A 16050-nucleotide genomic window follows, 5' to 3' on the forward strand; every position below is an offset into this window, starting at 1 on the left:
GGAATCGAAAGAGGAGCATAGACATTAGAAGAAAATGTAATGTACAGTATATAAACAAGTGTAGTCTAAATAGAAAAAAATGGAATAGCAACATAAGCCTAATGAAGGAGAACTCGTGTGGTCAAAATGGAAATAGACAAATCACCAATCGGTAGAAAAAGTAATGAAGAAGATAGAATGACAATCTTCCATAGAAGTATCAGTCCGACAATTAACAATCAGAATTTTTTATACAGTAGAAGAAGAAGAAGATAATTTTTTAATTTCAATAATTGTTCTTAGTTTTATTAAGAAGTCATTCTTATTTTATAAAAAACCAACACAAAGATATTTGCATTTGTAAACATGCACCCATTTTTTGTTGGCAGTAATGGATTAAAGATTATTATTAATTTTGTTTCTTATTAAAGAAAATTGGTTTTAATACATTGCATGTATAAACCGTAACGAAAGAATTTTTACGAAAAAACGATGGAAAGAATAATTTCTAAAAAATTATTCAATATGTAATTTTATTTTTATAAAGAATTAAAATTAAAAAAAATTGTATTCTCGTTAATTATTGCCTTTTTTATGGTGAATCATTATTACGTATTTTCATAAATCATTTAATATTTTCGTTAATGAACATAAAGAAGCTAGTTTTCATTATAAATAATTACTCCATTTATAACAGTTTTTGTAACTTGGTATTGAAATTATTTGATTTCCAAGTAGACGCATATTAATTATATCATTACTATTAAAAAATATTGTATTTATGACTTATAATGAACATTGATCATCTAGGTACTCAAAGCAATATTTATAACATACTTGTTTAAACTAATCATGCAAATATAATTGTTTTTTATTCTAGCGAAAGAAAATCATAAGGAAAAATCACGTGGATTTTCATCTGCATATTGAGGTGATGAAGGAACTTAAATATATAGAAAATCTCAACAGAGAAAAGAAATTCAATGCATTCTATAAGGGAATTAATATCAACAGAAAAGACTTCAAGGCAACCACAAGACAATGCATAAGTCAGAATGACAACCTGTTAACAACAAGGAAAGATGTATTGAATAGATGGGTGGAATACTTTAACCAGGCACTTAATATAGAGGAAGAAAAAGAAAATCTGAAAGACGAAATATAAGAGGTAAAGGGAACAGACAAGAGGGAAGAGGAACCTTCAAACTCTTGAAGTTAAAGATGCAGTTAAAAAACTAGCCTGAACAAAATCACCTGGAAGAGATAATCTCCCAGCGGAATTATATAAAGAAGGTGGCCGCGATACCATAATGGCATTACAGCAGCTTATAAAAGAAATATGGACACAAAAATTCCTTTCCAATGATTGGAATATTGGAATACTTTGCACCATTCACAAAAATTGAGATATCTTTGAATGCTCTAACCACAGAGGAATTACGCTTCTAAATGCAGCGTATAAAATATTTTCCAATGTACTATGTCACCGCATGGCACGATATGCAAAACGGATAGTAGGAAAATATCAGGCTGGTTTCGGAGGTAGTAAATCGACAATTCATCAGATTGCAACCCTGAAACAAAATTTAGAAAAAACACTGGATTATGGCATTGGTACTCAATACATATTTATAGACTAAAAAGCAGCCTACGACTCTGTTGGAAGAAGAGAGAAGAGTAATATTCAAAGCAAGAAAAGAGCTAGGCATACCAAATCAAGTGGTAAATTTAACAAAACTAACTCCTGAAAAAGTTAAATGTAAAGCACGAATTTAGGGGGAATTGTCTGAACATTTTAAAACAAATAACAGGCTGCGCAAAGGAGACCCTCTCTCCTGTATACTTTTCAATTTGACTCTGCAAAAAGTAATACGTATGTCATAAAACAAAAAGTAATGAAAATATGTTACAATGTTTCGAATGAAAAGTACTAAGGCGAATCTATGAAGCAGTGAATGACAATGGAGTATGAAGGAGACGATACAACTTTGAACTTTATAGAATATACCAAAACATATTAAGATAGGACGTTTGAGGTAGATAGGGCATGTAATGCGGATGAAACAAAATACCCCAGCTAGAAAAACGCTCCTTGATAGAACGATTGGTCAAAGAAAAAGAGGAATACCCAGAACAAGGTTCCTTAATAACACCGATGAAGACATGAAAAATATGGGAATCCGTACTTGGTGGAGGAAGACACGAATAGGGACGACTGGGGGGAAATTCTTGAAGAGACTAGGACGCAGGGTTGTAAAGATAGAATGATGATGATATTGAGGTGATGAAACAGAAACAGCTACCACTCAGCAAAACTAGTAGTACTAATAAGTCTAATCCAAACCTCGGTATAAATGGTAAACGAACTCGGCAATAAGAATGGATTATGAATTTAAGAACGTAGAAAATAGGGGAAATTAGCAATGAACACAAACTTAATACACAAGAAAAGAAAAATGTTTAAATTGATTGGAAAAACTGATGGGAAAATATAAAAAAGAACTTAAACAAATAAACAGCAACGGAATGCAGATGAAGTTCACAGTTTGAGATGCTTATGCAGAATCAAAATAGGGCCTTATACATCCCATTCACAAGAAAAGCAATCAGCGAGAATGCTACAAATATACCAGGGCCGATTTCTGCCAAACTGATCTACTAATGATCACATACACGTTCAGGAAAGAGCCACGAATATAAAATTGATATAAAACTAGAATAGAAACGGAACCTAGAAACAGAAAAAAACTATATAAAAGTCTGGTGCTTATGATAATAATAAAAAACTAGTCCAATTGGTACAACGTACTCTCATTGATACCAAAGCAGCTGTAATAATAAAAAAATGAAGACACAACTTTGAGATCCATAACGTTGCAAGACAAGAAGACGCCCAAACAGCTCTATTGTTTAACATAATGCTGAACGAAGAAAATTGATACAAACAAGTGCTTACTCTTGAAAGTAGGTAAGATTACAATACATTTAATTTTGAGTCAGTGGTGTACCATTTATGATCTGTGGCTAATGGATATGGTCCTAAGCTAAACACCTTCTTTGACCACATACTTGCATTACATTATGTAATTTGCAGATAGATCAAATGAAAAAAGGTAGTGTTTTACATATACTATACAGCGTTCCACGTTAAGAAAATAACATTGCGGAGATAGGGCCATGTATTTCTTATGGACGGCAGAAGCGCAGCGATGCCACGATGAACGCAAGCACGATTCAGGGTTGTATAATTTATTTGTATTTTAGTTTTCACAGACATGAATTAAATTAATGTTTTTTAACCTAATTCACCAAAAATGTCCATTCGAAACAAGAGATGAAAAGTACGGAAAATGATTTTAATTAAATAAATAGTACCTATTTACAAAAGATAATTTTATTTTATCTTATTTTAATTATAGTAACGACAGTTTATTTGTTTTTCGGTAAGAATATCATATACCATGAATCATAGAAATCAGTAGAAAATATTGCTTAGTTAAATCATGAACTTTGCCGGCTATTAAAGATTTAAAAGCAAATAAACGGACCGCTTGGAATGCATATATCTAATTACTAATTTCAACTTAAAATAATACGGTGTGCGTATGTCAGCGATTTTATGTCATTCTCTGAGATTACATAATGATAATATGGCTTTGTGCTTTGTGGTTCTTCAGTTGTTATTCTAACTTTACAGTTAAATGTTAATTGAAAATGGAAATTCGAAAAATATATCGACAATCTAGTAAATCGCATGCCTGAGAGTTTTGGCAACACTGATCTCTATAAGCCTAATGTTATTTTCTTAATTTGGAACGCTCTATAGTCAGTGGTACACAGGTAAGAGGATAAACTTACTAAGAGTTAGAATTAGGATAGATGTGTATGTTGTAAAAACAATGAATTCGACTATAGTTAGTAAGGAAACATTTACTCAACACAAATATTGATCATTTCGGTAAAAACCTTAGTAGTAAGCGCGGTTAATATAAAATATTATATTATTTATATCTGTAGATTAAGCACTTACATAATTTAAAATAATGTGAACTTATTTCTTCTGAATCTTGCTATTCAAAGAGAACTAATAATTTATGCTCTAAGTCAAACCAAACTATTGCTAGATTTAAGTTATGACACAACACAAATAAAGGCTGATTGTTTGCATAACAAATTTTAATTCATTCCACAAAAATACGTGAGTATACGCAGATATTTATAATATCGGATGTTTAATAATGTAGTTCTTTCATCACCTTAAATTGGTGACATTGACATAGATTTTATAATAATTTTTTAACTGGTTGGTTTTGTTTTGAGAAATTTGAACTTAATTTAAGGATACACAAGACGTTAGTTGATTCTAATTTGTTAATTATAATAAATGTCTCGTTGGTGTTTATAGTTTGGTTATTTGAACAAAAATATTTCGATGGATAATGCTGAAGAATAATATAAATAAAACTTTACCAGAAATATACAAAAATAACTAAAGGAAAAGCAATAGAAATTCTTTAATATAAATAAATACACCTTTCTCGTCATTTCTTTTGCTTTTAGAATTTATGTAGACCTAATAGTTTACGCATAATAGCGTTGTACAACGCCTAATAGTATAACGTTGTAGTTTTGTGGGATACAAAATTTCAATTTTGCAATAACTGTTAAATGAAACTTCTTGAAGTTTTTGTACCTGAATACATGTCATATTGTCCTTATTATCATGCAAAATAAAAGTTTTTGTGCAATTTTAGAAAAGTTTTTAATTTTAAAAAAATTTGCTTTCGAAGCTATTTTTGCAATTATTTACCCTGTATTGCACTTTGTAACTCTTAAGTTATATATGGAATAAGAGTCGTAAAATACTTTTTAAACCTGATATTTCCGTAAACGTCCATTGGTTCTATAGGGTTACAGACAGCTGTCTTCCACAAAACATTCCAATCATACACAAGGTCATATTTTATACATGGGTTCTAACCATGGTACAATGAATACACATGTGTATTCATTGTACCATGGGTTCTAACAGTTGTCGTGTGTTGTCGTTGTCGTTAGTAGTGTTGCGGCGTTGTAATAGAGACTTTGATCACAATTTCAAGTACTTTCTATACTAGCTGACGAAATAAAAAAAAACTAAAAGTAAATACATTTTGACTCTTATTGTAGTAAATATAGGTCTGATCTGATAATAAAATATTAAGTATTATCTCAGTAAAAAGTGTTGTGTAACTTTAAAGTTACAATGGACCGTAATGTATACCATAATTTATTTGTGCAGGTGGTACCTAACAAAAATGGAACCTATTTGTGTAAAATAATTTTATGATTTTACACAAATAGGTTTTTAAATTTGTTACACTAATAGCTGTAAAAAAGAACTAAATAATAATCAAATTATAGATATTTGTGGATATGACTCTGAAGATTCCATTCTAGAATTCGACAGTGACGATGATAAAGTGGTACATATTTCAGAAAATGTTTGTTCGAAAGAATTGAGCGTGGGAGATATGGAAGACAATAATGAGAACCAGGAAGATGATAATGAAAAGAAGGATGACGACGACGAAAATGATGTGTCCAATCATCAGAATATCACATGCAAACGAATTAGTAGTCATTCTGTAAAGCCAATTTAAACTTGGAAAGGTAGTTTACCACCAGGACTTGAAAGCTCGTATACTCCAATCAAATATTTTATAACACTGATAGATTACAATATTTTGGACAATATCGTTTATCAAACAAATTTGTATTCTACCCAAAAGAACACCTAAAATCTTTAAATGTGGACAAGAACGAAATAGAATAGTTTTTCGGTGTACGTTTGTTCATGTCAGTGTATAGTTTACCCTCAAATATAATGTACTGGAAAGCGTCTACTCAAATTTCAGTTGTTGCAGAAACTATGAGTCTAAATCGCTGGGAACAAATAAAAAACAATAACCACTTCAATGACAATAGTCAAATAATTCCCGGAGATAAGTTTTAGAATCAGTTAAGGCAAATTTTCGGAAAATTCCAATGACAGAAAAACTATCAGTGGATGCACAAGTTATTCCTTTCAAAGCCAAACATAGTCTAAAAATGTACATATATAGAAAACAAACCAAAAATTGGGGCTATAAAGCGTTTCTCCTATGCGATACCAACGGAATTATATATAATTTTAAACTGTATTCTGATAAAGGAGAGCATCCAGAATATTTACCAACTTTTGGAGTCAGCGGAAATGTGGTTCTTCGATTGGCCAGAATAATTCCAAAAAATGCTTACCATACGATATATTTTGATAACTGGTTTACAGTATGCAATTGCAAATTTAACTGGAAAGTTGGGTATTCCCCTTTGTAGGTATGGTGCGTCCAAACAGATTGAAAGGATGTAATTTCTCTACCGACAATGGTATGAAAAAGAAAGGTAGGACAAGTTTCTAAGAACTTTCAAAGTTCTTAGAGCAGTCAAATCGTACGACAACAGACCGTTGCATAACCGGAGTTTACAAGCGCGGTCGTTGCAAGAAATCAGGATGCCTATGCGTGCCAAAAGTAATATGTGAAAAACGTAATGTAGATTTGTGATTTACGCCCAATTCTAATTGCTTTGTGGACTTTTATAAAATTTAACTTTTTTTCCCATTGTAACTTGAGAGTCACAAACCCTATTAAAACAAAGGAAATAAGGAAATTTAAAGAATTAAAAAAAAACCTTCAAAAATGTTTTAATTAAATCCTATCATGGAAGTATACAAAAGTAGAATTTTTTTTTCAAATAAAAAAATTGGGAAGTACACGGTTAAGCAACAAATTAACAAAAATAATTTTACAAACTGTCATTTTAAAAGATTTTCTATGTTTTTTGAGTAAAATTTTGTCACGTTTTTATATAATTTAGTCTTATAGGTACTTATATTATTATAATTATACTATATATACTTTAGTATTTAACATCAAATACAGAGTGTTTCAAAAAAAGGTAACCCTGTCTCTAGGGTAGGTAAAAAACTGAAAAATAATTGGGGTTTGCTTAGTAAAAAATTTTTGTAACGCCATCCGTTTTCAAGATACAGAGCGTCGAATTTTGCCGAAACTACTGGCAACATTGTAATGAAATTTTATACGAATATGTTTTGGAAGTTGATACATCCCATGAATTTGTTTTTATATCTGATTCTCATAGAGGGCGCTAGTTACACGGATCGTACTAAGTATTAGTCAATATAACTTTTTTAAGAGTATAATTATTAATCAAAATTTCAAGTAAACTTAAACATCATTCAATTTTACACGAAAAAGGTAATCTTGGTAAAACTCGATACTGTGTACCGTTTTCGGAATATTTTGATTTGAAAATTATGAAGTAATAATTGATGCTGGTAGTAATGATAAAGTTCTAATAGGTATACCTCTATAAGTGTGCCATGGAAATCTGACATTTATTAATTGTTATGACGATAAATCAACAATAATTAGAGTTTTGAAACCTTGTTATTTGTAAAATCAAATCAAAATGTACTCAAATGTTGAATACACTGACATGTTATTAACCTTAGGCGAATGTTTAGGATGTTCTAGTGCAGCTGTGACACGTTATGCAGAACAGCTTCCTAGAAGAAACTTTCCAAGTAAAAAAACATTTAGAGCCGTTGAGCGACGTTGTCGAGAAACTGCGAATGTGAGACCAAATAAAATAAATTCTGGTAGACCAAGAACAACAAGAACAATTAATAAATAAAATAATATTTTAAATTTACTTGATCAAGATCCAACAGTTAGCGTAAGGAATATAGCAAGACAAACAAATACTTCTTCTTCAAGTACTTGGCGGATACTGAAAGAACAGCAATTACATCCTTATCATTACAGACGAGTCCAAGAGCTCTTGGCAGATGATCTACCGGTTAGAGTGGATTTTTGTGAAACATTGCAACAAAGGACAGCCCACAATCCAATTTTTTTAAAATGCATTCTTTTTACGGACAAGGCAACCTTTACGCGACAAGGTATGTTTAACTCCCATAATGCACACTACTGGTGTGATGAGAATCCATGAGTCAAAAGGGTATCTTATTACCAACACTCATTTAAAGTTAATGTTTGGGCAGCAACTTTAGGTAACAAATAAATAGGTTATCATATTCTACCTGGAAATTTAAATGGTGATATGTATCTTGATTTTTTAAACAATTCCTTATTCGAGATATTAGAATATTTAACGCTAAACGAGCGAAGATCTTTATTTTTGATGCACGATGGACCTACACCACACTTTGATAGAAGGTGTCGTAATTGGTTGAGTAATCATTTTCCGAATCGATGGATTGGTAGAGGTGCAGAAGCTCCGATTCATTGGCCTCCTCGGTCATGCGATTTTAACCCTTTGGACTACGCAGTTTGGACGAATATTAAGGAAAAAGTCTATGCTACAGAGGTAAATTCACGCCAAGAAGTGGAAGAAAGAATTCAACGTCAATTTAATGACATCATAGCTGATCCCCTACCGTTTAGAAGGTTAATGGAATCTTTAGAAAAAAGAATAGACTTGTGTATTCGCGAAAACGGAGGACATTTTGAACACTTACTGTAATTGAATTTTATTTTATGTTCTTAGTCATTAATTTAATTTTCTTCTTGTGAGTTTTGTTTAATTGCTAACTATTTTATACCAGCATCAATTATTACTTCAGAATTTTCAAATCAAAATATTCTGAAAACGGTACACAGTATCGAGTTTTACCAGGAGTACCTTTTTCGTGTAAAATTGAATGATGTTTAAGTTTACTTGACATTTTGATTAATAATTATACTCTTAAAAAAGTTATATTGACTAATACTTAGTACGATCCGTGTAACTAGCACCCTCTATGAGAATTAGATATAAAAACAAATTCATGGGATGTATCAGCTTCCAAAACATATTCGTATAAAGTTTCATTACAATGTTGCCAGTAGTTTCGGCAAAATCGTAAAAAATGCGCATTTTTTTTTCTTCAACGCCCTGTATCTTGAAAACGGATGGCGTTACAAAAATTTTTTACTAAGCAAACTCCAATTATTTTTCAGTTTTTTACCTACCCTAGAGATGGGGTTACCTTTTTTTGAAACACTCTGTAGAGATCCTACATTGTTTGTATATTGTTTATAAGTAAAAAATCACGTTTAATGCTTTGCATATTTTGTTTATTACATATTTTTATCACAAGTCTGGCTAATTGGCTCTGCCAAAGCCATTTTTCAAAAAAAATATCAAAAGAATGTCTTTCTATTTGCTAATTTCTCTGGTCTATTAAGCATTTTGTAATATAGAATGTCCATCCATTTCACATAATAATATCTACATAGTTCATTAGTTTTCTTTATTAATGATTTTTTTCAAAACTAGTAATAAAACAAATTTTATTTATAAGCGTTTGTTTTTCCATATTATTAAGAGATAATATAAAAAATATCATTAAACTGCGTCATAATTATTAGTATAATTTATTCTTTAGTCTAGTTTTTATGAAATTTGTCATAAAACTTCTGCGAACCAAATATTCCGTCCAAAATATCATTACATCTAGGCTGCAAAGTCTAACAATAATTGACGTCAGAAAAATTACCTTATTATAAATAAGTAATGAGTGTGCGACCTTAAACATCTTTGCTCTATTTAGGTGTAATTACTGTTGTTTATTATTAATATAAAATCGACAGACTTGCTCGAATTGAAGGTGAAAATGATGATAAAAGGATGATACGAAGAACACGTCAAACATCTAAAAGCAATCGTTAGAATAAGGCTAATTTGGGGTAAATTTTCTTAGGCGTGACTTTGAACCTTTTTTAAAGTAATAAGTAATATATTTTGTAAGCTTAGAAAAAGTTTTTTCCAATAAATATGCGTATAGGTTAAAAAAATAGGTCTACAGTATTGATAGAAGAAAAAATAATAGTTTATAGTTGCTCTAAGAAATTAATTAAAATACAATAAATGACCATAAGTCATGTACGAGGTACTTGATAAATTTGGTCTCCGACTATTTGTCAGAGTGGAAAATTGTGGTAAAAAAAGGAGTGGTGGTTGACGTGACAGCTGGAGTACCGCAGGTGGACCTAGGACCCACACTGTGGAACTTGGCATAATATGACGGGGTTATGAATTGACAATACGGAAAGGGGGTACCTCTTCCACCTTATCTTTGGTGCACAGCGTACATGCGACCAAATCGAGGAATAGATGAAAATGCATGAGCTAGAACTGGCTGCAGATAAAACCGAGGCTATAATTCTCAAGTAACGAAGGAAAAGGGTCGGGATAACATTCGAACGTGCAGTAAACAAAGTGGATCCAAAGCAATGCGTAAGGTATGTAGGGGTGACTCTGAGTTAAACGGAAGGTGGGTGGAGAATGTAAAGACGGTGACTGAAATACCTGCGGTGAAATCCACCGTGTTAGAGGCGATCATGCCCAACATCGGGGGTCCAAAACTGAGACGAGGAGGTCCCTTTATTTTGTTGTGCAATCGATCGTCATCTACGCTGCGCCTGTCTGGAGTACTGTTTTAACAAAGGCATACAGAAAGCAACTCACCTGAGCAGATAGAAAGAGCTTATTACGGGTGGCATGTGCATACAGAACAGTCTCTGCCGAGGCCCTGGGGGTTATCACCGGGTGTATTTCGATGCACGTGCTAGTGAAGGCAAGAGAAAGAACATACTAGAAAAGAAATAAGGACATAGCAACAGAACGTTAAAAAAAAAAAGAAAGAAGGAAGAGGTCCATAATGGTGTAGCAAGAGGAATGGGATAAGATAAGAAGGATGGCGCGGTGGACGAAGTCGCTGGTTTCTAATCTAAGAAGATGGATGGACTGCGGGCATCGCAGTTTGGATTATTTCCTGACGCAGATGCTCACAGGACATGTTGCTTTAGAGCATATCTTTATAGATTTTTAAACGCAAAAAATGACAAATGTCTCTATTGTGAAATATCGGACACTGTATTACACACTCTATTGGTACGCGATACATGGATAGATAAGAGGAGCCTGCTTGAGAGGGAGCTAGGAAGTAGGGTGCAATCAGTCAACGGAACTGGTGGAGGAGATGCTTATATCGTCAGATCGATGGAGAGCAGTTCAGAGATATGCGAAGAGAACGATGGAGAGAAAGTAACAATAAGAAAGGCGACCAAAAGGAAGGCAGGGTGCCCAAGAGCATGCAAGAAGATAAGGCAGAATAAGAAGGAGCGGGATTGAACATGAACAGGGAGGATCAGAGGGAGAGAAGAATTCAGTCGTCGAAAGATAGTGCTAGAATGTATGAGAATTGTGCGTGAATAGGTGAGAATATTGCGTGAATGAGAGATCCGGTAAATGCCATGTCAATGTTGCGTCCCAATCAGGGAGATCCGACCAGTAATTCACAGCTCAGGACGTTGTTTTTAGCTCTGGCATTGAGGCGAAGGTGTCCGAACAACCTCGGCGTGCGGTCTCGGATATCATCGTGGCCTCGCTGGAGGAAGGAGGATCCTGCATAACCGAGGCTGGAAGGCAGTTCTTCTCACCTTCTAGGACCGAGGTATATTTCGAAAATTTGGATTACCAGCCCCCTCCTCATAAAAGAAGAACAAAAAAAAGTTGTGTATACCGGCGGGTCCTAGGAAACTCAATGGCAAATATTTCACCCTTATTCCCTAATTATTCTGTATTATATGTCTAGCGCTTAATCTATTTGTATTATATCTCTATTATTAAATCATTTAATACAAATAGACTGACTGTTGCAATACAGGCGCGTTTTTCCATGTTATCTAAATGAACAATGGGAGAGTTACTGGTCGATAAACCCGGTCCATTAGAAAGAGTTGCAGGGACTGCTTTGCGTCAGTTTTCTCTGTCACACTGAGGGAGCAGGCCTGTATTGCAACAGTCAGTCAATTTGTATTATATGTCTATGGATACTAATCTTACCTAACCTTATATAAAAAAAAATAAAAGAAAAATAATAAACTTGCAGGACCAAGAATTTACCGTGAGTATACATCAAATACATCAAACCGTTAATTACTGTCGATAAAGAGAAAACTAATTTCAAGATACACTAAAAAATATTAAACTAAGTCCGAAACTAAAAGAGTTCTATATAGTAAGCTTAATAGGTACTGAAAATATACTTAGCCCATTCGCCTTGTTATTACCGCTGCATTGCCTATTGGATGGTACGTCTGAGTAAAATATTTACAGAGTATTAACAAACAAAAATTAAGGTTAGTTTTAAATAAAAATAATAGACATAAAAATAAATATATATATCGTTAGATGATAGATAAGTATATAATTTCTCCAGACGTCAGAGACAAAAATGCCACTGACCCTCAACGATCATACCAACAAGCTGAATGTTCCTGAGAATATCAATTTTTGGACTTCAAAAATATGCAAAAAAATTTGACAGTTTCTATGGAATGAACCGTTCTCTCAGAAACAACGCTTGCCGCGACAGGCGATATTGTCATTCATCACTTTCATTGGACGGTCCCTATGGAATTTCTATTAAAGCCTAATCTTTAGAACCTATCGCATGAGATTTTGGTTTGGCAACAAATATGAGGCATTTAAAATATGCCTAAAAAACGCTGAATTTAAACTTTCACATTACAAACGATCTTAAACGTTTAAAACTCTTGCTTTTCGATTGCAAAAAACGCTTTTCGAAACTACACAATTTTAGCTACAAATTCCCGCATTGCCGTCTTCGGAAAAGCATTTCCCGTACTGGAAGATCATTTGTAATGTGAAAGTTTATATTTAGCGTTTTTAAGGCATATTTTAAATGCCTCATATTTGTTTGCCTCATACTAGGCTATATAAATGTAATTTCTACAGCGCCGGTCAATGGAAGTAATAAATTTTATTGATCTGTAACCTCGGAAACCTATTTTGGACGATGCTAGAAAGGTCACCAATGGAGACACTGCGGACGGCAGCCAGATGGTTGGTGGAGAGCGAGTCGTGGGTTCGAAACTAGCTTTTGGAACCGGGAATGGGTCCAACGGACCAAATAAGTAAAGATAATATAAGAGATATTGGAAAAGATACAGAAATAAACAAAAAGATAGATGGGTAAAATTACCAAAGATAAGATAAGATAGGGAACATGGCGCCACTTAATTTTTTGGGGTTTAAGGAGAAAATTAAGAAACCTTAGAAAAGAAAAGAAATAAAGAAAGATATTTTGTTTCTAAAACCAAATATAAGGAAAGATCTCAACAGTTAACTATTCAATAAATTTGGTCAACACTCTACATAAACAAATAATAAATATATTAGGTGGACTCCGTCCATCTACTTACCTACGAAACTTAATCGGCCTGATCTTTCTACTGGTCAAAGGTACAGTAATATTTAAAGGTAAAAAAGTACATACAAGTAATAAAAATACACCATCAACTATGAAATGGTGGTGTACACATAAAAATAAGCAGTAAAATGAATAATAGTACCTTTACAAATACAACAATCTAATAATGCACAGGTTCAATTATCAGCGAAGAGAGCCTGATAGTGAGTAAGAAAAAATTCAACCAATGTTGATTAAAGGTCTCTCTTTGCTGTTTAATGGCATATCTCGAGACACTGGGTGAACAATGTATAACAATTATAGCAAATAACAAAAATTATTCAAATATAAATTTACAAGAATACAAAAAGGTTACCGAAATAAAAATTTAACCAAACCGCACTTGGTTAAGTTAATTATCTATCTCGCACTGTTATTCAATGATAGAGAACTAAATGTTCGTAATTATGTTTATTGAAATTTCCTCGTAGCTGATGGAAAGTTGGTAAGAAAATATTGAATGTAAAAATCAGTCATCATCATCATCATCATCCAGCCTCAAGAGTCCACTGCTGAACATAGGCCTCTTCCTCATGTTTCCAACCCCGTCTATCTTGCGCCGCTCTCATCCAGTTTTTATCTAGTCTTCTTAAATCGTCAGTCCATCTTGTAGGTGGTCGACCGACGCTTCTCTTGTAAACAAGAGTAAAAATCAGTAGTTACTCTCAACTACAGGTGAAGACATGGATGAACTTAGATTCTCCCAGATGATTGAAAGAAAATATGATAGAATACCACATTATTCGCCTAGATAAGTGGATATACTAAGATTATGGTAACTTACAGTAATTCCTGATAACTGCTGCACTATTTCACTTAAGTTAATTAAATTTACTATAATACTTTACTTGTATCAAGCACTGAAGGTTATTAAAATTAAAGGTACCTACTCTATACCAATATTTAATCTAATATGATATTAGATCAAAAAACTCAAATATACAAGTGTATACACACTTAGAAAGAAAATGCACAGATAAAGTGACACACAGACGATAAAGAGCAAAGCGCCTTTACTCGACGAATGCCCACCGGGAAGTAGTTCTTTTCTCAACGAGTGCCCACCGAGAAGTAAGTTCGTTCCTCTAAAATTTTACCAAACTACCCAAGAAAAGGGTGGTAAAAATCACAGTCAGCCTGTATCTATTTGTAAGAAGACAAAAAGATTCCAACGACATCGAAACTAACGGTACCCTTCTAGCAAGGAACGTGATGAAATATGAAATCCTTTGCATTAGGTTATTATAGAAAAACATTTCTACGTGCTCCGACGATATTTAACAAATTTATCATAAAGGAACCCGGCCTTAGAGCCGGAAGGAATTAACCGAGGATTACCTAAACAGTCGTTTTTAATAAGTCGGTTATTCTGTATTTTGAGGTAGTCTCCCAATAACTTTTAACAACCCATTTGAGAATACGACCATCGGCGTATCATCCACAGGGGTAAAGGGATTAGAAATAATTGAATATATTAATTAAAAAAAAAATGTTACAGATCCAATGAGAAAGAAACAAACTATATTTGCGGAAAAATGCAAAAATTGCAAAATCCAAAAATTGATTTTACACGTGTAACTGAGAAAATCGTAGGTGGCGTTATGCGTTGTTTCTGGGAGAACAGTTCATTCTACAAAAAAAGAGCTAATAAACATTTTTATTTAAAAGTACCTCAGTTACATTTCTTGTTTGAAATATTGTTTTCTACAGAAACGAACAGATTCTTGCTAAATCCCATATTTTCCGTTTTCCCCATTTACAAAGAGGGTTTCAGAGCGAATCCTGGGGTTGGCAACATCAAACTTTTCTGTGTTTTTTTAAGGTCCCAAAATTTACATTCTCAGTAAAATTCAGATTATCGTATGATTTTTAGTGGTCAAATCTCTGACGACTAGATTAAATAATGAACGTTTAGGATGATTTTTGATTCCTCTCTAATTTCGCAGATATGGCTTTAATAGTAATCAGCAAAGTACCAACCAGATGTAAAATAAAAATTGATAGCATCAGTATTGAACAAGTGATGGAAATAAAATACCTTGGGTTTATACTGTCCAGCTATGGAGACTTGGACAAAGAAGTGAGAGATTAAGTACAAAAAGCAAATAGACTGGCAGGATGCCTTAATAACACTATATGATGAAACAGACAAATTAACTTTGAGATGGATTCAAGAATTTATAAAGCCAGTGTAAGACCAATAATGACATATGCCTCAAAAACAAGACCCGACACAGCCACAACGCAAAGGCTACTGGAAACGGCTGAAATGAGAGTACTGAGAAGAATTACAGAAAATACGCTGAGAGATCGAAAGAAAAGTGAAAACATTAGAAGAAAATGTAACGTACAGTGTATAAATAAATGGACAGAAACTAGAAAAATATATCGCAATAACCACATAAGCAGAATGGAGGAGACTCGTGTCGTCAAAATAGCAAGAGATAGGTCACCAATCGGTAGAAGAAGTATGAGACGACCGCGCAAAAGATAAAGTGACAACTTTTCATAGAGGTATTAGTCCGCCAGTACTAAAGAAGAAGAAGCAGAAGAAGAAGAAGGACTCTTCAATTTCTAAAAATTACTTGCCAAGTTTAATTTGTTATTAGAATTAGTTTTCTATATAGAAAGATTAGTAAAACATTTTCTTATTGATTTAGTTAATAATAAATTATATCTGTTTATTC

At 33.1% G+C, this 16050-nt stretch overlaps 1 protein-coding gene across 2 annotated transcripts in view; it reads right to left on the bottom strand.

Moving 5' to 3' along the window:
* The window catches only part of LOC140437603 (alpha-tocopherol transfer protein-like), a 62124-nt gene that overhangs the window by 29099 nt on the left and 16975 nt on the right, over window positions 1-16050 (bottom strand). The window contains exon 1 of one of the 2 annotated variants that reach the window (XM_072527212.1): window positions 4010-4118. The exons of the other annotated variant lie outside the window; for it this stretch is intronic. The gene's annotated coding sequence lies outside the window, so the exon portion shown is untranslated. Of the gene's footprint in view, window positions 1-4009; window positions 4119-16050 lie in introns of those variants that run through there. 2 annotated transcript variants of the gene reach the window in all.

This window comes from Diabrotica undecimpunctata, chromosome 3, assembly GCF_040954645.1.
Source record: "Diabrotica undecimpunctata isolate CICGRU chromosome 3, icDiaUnde3, whole genome shotgun sequence".
NCBI lineage: Eukaryota > Metazoa > Arthropoda > Insecta > Coleoptera > Chrysomelidae > Diabrotica > Diabrotica undecimpunctata.